The sequence below is a fragment of the Triticum aestivum genome, chromosome 4B (assembly GCF_018294505.1).
Source record: "Triticum aestivum cultivar Chinese Spring chromosome 4B, IWGSC CS RefSeq v2.1, whole genome shotgun sequence".
In the NCBI taxonomy this organism is placed as follows: Eukaryota; Viridiplantae; Streptophyta; class Magnoliopsida; order Poales; family Poaceae; genus Triticum; species Triticum aestivum.
The window spans coordinates 41,084,153-41,089,895 of record NC_057804.1 but is presented as its reverse complement, the minus strand read 5'-3'; the positions used below and the strand labels follow the sequence as shown (position 1 = coordinate 41,089,895).

At 43.6% G+C, this 5,743-nt stretch overlaps 1 long non-coding RNA gene across 3 annotated transcripts; it reads right to left on the bottom strand.

Annotated features, from left to right (window-relative positions):
- Positions 1-507: 507 nt before the first annotated feature.
- On the bottom strand, positions 508-3,478 carry LOC123094362 (uncharacterized). Of its 3 annotated transcripts, none has more exons than XR_006445812.1 (4): positions 3,093-3,413; positions 2,919-2,994; positions 1,064-2,521; positions 508-955 (listed from the first exon to the last, which is right to left on the bottom strand). It is a non-coding gene; the product is annotated as an uncharacterized lncRNA (long non-coding RNA). The 3 variants fall into 3 exon arrangements; XR_006445811.1 differs by lacking the exon at positions 508-955 and adding an exon at positions 3,450-3,478 and having other exon boundaries at positions 1,318-2,521; positions 3,093-3,330; XR_006445810.1 differs by lacking the exon at positions 508-955 and having other exon boundaries at positions 1,318-1,576; positions 2,151-2,521.
- Between the last annotated feature and the right edge of the window lie 2,265 nt (positions 3,479-5,743).

The window sequence follows — 5,743 nt, the reverse complement described above, 5'->3', positions numbered from 1 at the left end:
GTTATCTTAGGTTAATTCTTACGCAAGTTATCTTAGGCTAGTCGTTTTGAGGTTATAAATATTAGTTGTAAGATACCTTTTGAGAGGAAGCAATAAAGATATTATCATCTTCTGTTGGCCGGCTCCCTGAGGAGCCGGAACCCTAGCCGCCACCAGCCAACCGCCGCTGCACCTAAACCCTAGCCGCGACGGCGCCCACTCGCCGGCGCGCCCGCTCCAGCCCTCGTCCACCTCCTCCTTGTCCCTATAACCTGCGTAGCCGCACTGGTAGGAACCCTAGTCCTACCAGTAAGTATGTACCAAAAATACCTCAAAGTTGATTGGTATATAGAAAAAACGATCTTCATCTCCCAAGTCATAGGGATGTACACGACATTTTTAGTTTTAGGGCCCCATTTTGCATTGCGCACTTGGGCCTAAAATTTCTGGAGACAGCCCTGGGTATGTGAGTAAGTAAACCGACTCCAAAAGTTTCATAAAAGTACATTTGTTCGTTTCAGAATATATAAAAATTAGGAAATAATAAACAATCAGGAAAGTGCACGAGGGAGCGACGAGCTCAGGGGGCGCGCCCTACCCCCCAAGGCGCGCTGTGTGGGCTCGTGACTCCCTGTGGACTTTACCGACTCTGTTTCCTTCCAGATTACTTGTCCTGCATGAAAAAAATCATTATATATACTCCTCGCTGTTTTGACCACCGTATCGCAAGTTTATCCTCTGTTCTTCTTTCGGGCCATTTTTCTGACAGGACTTGGTCGTCAAGCTCCCCATGGCACCCCGAAGGCTCCGTACCAAGCATCGAATCATGCAACCCTCGAGGGCAAACGCCCTTTCAGTGAGGTCTATTATGAGTGGTCGTCCGGAGATGAGGACACTGCCGGGCAGGAGGAAACTAAAGGGGTCACGACTGGCCGGATCCATGAAGAAGGAAATCAACTCATACCCCCAGTGGAGGCTACAAAAAAGGGAGACATATTGCAAACCCTCCATCATAATCTTTCTTTATATGAAATTAATGCATTAAAGGTTGTTGAAGCGATTTGTACCAGAACACGACACTCACCAATGAGGTTATTTTATTGGAAGAGCAGAACCGTGATCTTCGCAAGGATCAATGATAATATGAAACTAGATCATCGGAGGCGCGCGTTGCCGCGCCCATCTGTTTTGGCAATAGGTTGATAGGAATTTTCATAACATTAAGGTGACAAAAAGTTAAACATAATTGAACCATGAGCTATTGAAAATGATAAAAACAGTCTAAAAAAGTTGTTTCGCAGTAGTTTTCTTTTGTCTTGAAATGGACAGTAGTAAGTATAACCAAAAAGAGGAAAATAGTCTCTTGGAGCTGGACATGCTATATACATCTTCGTTTCATTATACAACATATGTATATCCATTTCTATCTTATGGCTACTTTCAAATGAAAATGTTTTTTATTTATTTAATAGACTCTTGCTTCAACTTATACTCATCACTGGACTACTATGAGTATATTCGAAAACCCATCTATAAATTAATAGCCTTGATCAAGGAGCAACGACTAACCTTCACTTAATGGAGTAATCGCATTAACCTGAAGGAAACCACAATAGTTATATAACTTCAGGAAATGGTGAAACATCAATGCACAAATTAACTCGGCCAAAGCCGCTGGATGGAAGCTATGATTTTTGTGAGTGATGCAGTACACACTTCATGACATGTCAAATACTCCCTCCGTTCCAGAATATAAGGTGTATTGATTTCCGTGCAAGTTAATCATTTGAATATTTGACCAAGATTGTAGAACAAAATAACAACATCTGCAATTCCTAATAGATATAATATGAAATTAATCTTTATGTTGAGATCAAATGATATATAAATTCATATTGTGAATGTTGATATATTTTTCTAAAAACTTGGCCAAACTTGCACTCGTTTGACTTAAAAAAACAAATACACCTTATATAAAGGAACAAAGGGAGTAATTGTTAAATCTAAGATTCAAACTTGAATTTCTTTGTAAGAAGAAAATAATGCACGGACCCATCTCTGATGAATGATCATCATAATAATTTCCACACTAAAAGAAAATCACACACCTTCAAAGAAAAAACACATGACTATTCTTGTATCAGAAATCCAAATGTTTATATAAATGTCACCTTTGGTTGCTGATGTCATCTTGGATTGACTCCCATCTTTTCCTATGTCTAGCAAGTTGCAACAGTCCCTGCAGAAAATGTCTACAATATATCCAATAAAATCATTTGTAGCCAAAATACAAATAACTTACTAAATAGAGTGCACAACTTACATGGAATTAAAATGCAAGAAGGTGCATAAATAAAGTATCCAATATGCGCAGGAGTTCATGCAATGTTTTAGAGGTAAATCTTAACTGAAATGAGAATAAATAGACCTTTTGGCGGATCAAAACCTATATTATCTTCCTTTCGCTCCTACTTTGATTGGTATTTAGTTCAACGCCTACAAAGCTACAGGCTACTGTACTTCCGCAGATATTCACAAGCACCTGAAAATTAAGAAATATGCATGTGATGTGAGCATATACATGTAGTAGCATCTGAAGAGCGCTCTTTTTGTAAGAAAGCTTCTGATTAACCTATTGTTTTCTAAATTTCTAATTAGAGGAAGACATGATATTTACTTAAGAGCATAATCAAGAGACTATAGTACTGCCCCAGTAAGCAATTTTTGGTTCATTATAGCCTCAACAATTGATCGATAGTTGGACCAAAAGTAGAACTACTAAATCAATAGTGCAGTTTACAGGTAATGTATTTACTTTTACTGCAGTATCCGTGCATCATCTACATAGGCTGAACGTGTTCTAATACGCATGATAGAAGTAAATCTGAAAGAATACCTAGCCGGTACCATCACCAAAATATAGAAATTTTAATACTTACCAGTAACCGATCATCTTCCATCCCAAGAAGATGAGTCCTCATGAAGCTTTATACCTAGTTGTAAACCCTCTTTGACCTGTACAGAAACATAAGAAAAATTAGAGGAAGATGGATGGGGATTGAGATGGAGTTGATCAACAAAAAAAGACATCTAGAATAAACTCAGGTTCACACCCTCAGTTTTTCCCTTGCCTCCCTTGCCGTTGATCTCCTCTCTACCATCAGCAGTAGCACCGTTGCCTGTGTCTTTGTGATGCTGCAATGAGTCCATTGAGAGGATCATCCACACCGGTATCCGACTCTCTCGCAACAAATCCTCTTCCCTTGAATGATCTTTCTTGTCATCTCCAGGAACACCAATTGAACCTCCTCCATTTCAAGAATTATCTTCTCAGATTTAATCCATTGAAGCCTATAATAAGCATAATCAACAGTTCACCCTGATCAATGGAAGATCTGTGGTACCTAACGCCTTAACTCTGTTGAATTGTTTTGTAGGAATAGCAGGGGGGGATAAAGGGGAGATCTAACCTTGAAATCGTCGAATCCATGGATGATTCGTTGAAGCACTACCGGACTCGCGGGCTATGCCTACGGCCCAGGGCCGTCGGCATAGGTCCATTGCCGTCGGCATAGATCTATGCCTACGGCTGCCGTCGGCATAGCCCCGTCGGTGTAGATCACGTCAGCGTAGATGTGTCAGACCGTCGGCGTAGTATAGCCGTCGGCATAGGAGCGTATGCCGACGGCCGTGGGGCAGCCGTCGGCATAGTTTAGTCGTCGGCGTTGTTTTCCGTCTGACGGCAACGGACGGCGCCGTCAACAGCGCTGGCGATTCAGGGGACGACACGTGGCGTAGGTATGCCGACGGCTTGGCCGTCGGCATAGATGGAAATCTATGCCGACGGCCTAGCCGTCAGCATACCTACGCCACGTGTCGTCCCCCGGCTTCTCCTGGCATATTCTCCACAGGCATAGTTTTTCATATATGCCTACGGCTTTGCTGTAGGCATATCTCTGCCACGTGGCAAGCCCTGGTAACTCCTGGGCGTATATATGCCGACGGCTTTGCCGTAGGCATAGTTTTTTTTATTATTATTTTCCCTGTTTTCTCTTTTCCAATTCATTTGACAGCATTTCAAAACAGAACAATATGAAATTATGCAGAAATATGACAATTCATCATGTGAACATACTCAAGTTCATCTAAACATACTCAAGTTCACCATCATCATCTAAACATACTCAAGTTCATCACATCATCTAAAGATCATCACCGATGGAAGTTCATGAACATAAAAGTAGTGCAAGACATGAAACATGATAAAAGTAGGAATATGAAAGGCATGGCACGATGGCCACATGCACGGAATCATCAAGCAAGAGCACCCCCGCCAAAACCACCACCTCCGCCAAAACCACCACCACCACCTCCGCCAAAACCGCCATCGCGACCACCACCACTCTGCCAGATCAGAGTGACTGGGGTCGACGGAGCAGGAGTCGAGCCACCGGTCCCCTACATGTTTCAGAAAAGATTCTAACGGTAAATATGATATGATAGTGTTTCATGAACGAGAACTAGTTTGCTAGTAGTTAGGCAAATGTACTAACCGGACCATCACTGCCTAGTGCCACCCATTCATCGAACGTGGGCACGTGTGGGGGTTCTCCCGCAGGTGGTGGTGGGGGTCCCATTTGTGGTGGATCCGTGCGGTTAGTCCAAGACGCCAACATAGCCTGAATGTTAGTTAAACAAGCAAACTAGAAGATCAGAAGGAATGGAAGTGCAAAAATTTAGGTTGGTTTTAACAGGGCAAAACTAACCGTCATCATCTGACGGTTGTAATCATCGTTTGCCTTCACTCGTTTCAAGTACTCCCGCACCTCGAGATTCCTATGCTCGACAAACTCCTTATATGCCTACATAATTTAGGTTGTTTCTAAGTGAGCAATGCTGAAAATAAACTGAGAATGCAAGATAGAAAAAGAGGAAGAGGAAGTACTTATAGCATGCTGGCGGGCTAAGGGAGTCTGTGAACGCCCCGTACTCTCTAACTGGCTCGGGTTGCTAGCCCGAAGCCGTGTGTACGAGATCGAAGGAGTGATCAAGCCATCAAAACACGGATACCGGCCATTCTTCTTCCCCTGGATGGCCACCACCGCCGTGTCGTCGATCTGAGACTGGGCGACCTCAGCAACAGGAACATCCGGATGCAACTCCTGATAGTGATGAATGTAAGACCCCAGGTGCTCCTCGGTCTTGCCGTAGTACTGGCTCTCGCCCTCCTTGCGATGACTCCGCTCGCGGGCCAGCTTCCATGACTCCATGTCTGAGAGCGGCCTCTTCAACTTGTCCTCCTACAACGTCAAATAGAAGTCAGCCATACATAAGAACATGATGTAAAGAAGAACAGAAATGCATCATGCACATAGATATACCTTCATGGCCTTGAAGCCCCAGTGGTTCCTGTTTCCTTGGCTGTGAGTCCCGTCGTCTCCACGGTTAGCCCGGGCCTTGATGCTCTTGGCAACAAACTCTGCATCGGCGCCGAGCCACCTATCCACCAAACTCGCCCATCCGTCATGCCTTCCATAGCACCAACGAGGAACAACCTATGCAAATTTTCGAAGCATGACATGTGAGCACGAAACATATAGTTGACTGCTTGAAACAATGAAAAGTTAGTAATAGTTACCATCATGAACTGCTCCTTGCTCAAGGTAAGTCGTAGCTTCTGCGCTTGAGTTTTGGGCATCTTTTGTTGCAGGTAGTAGTGGTAGTACTGCGAGACGGCAACCCAGCGCACCTCGTACTGCAACTG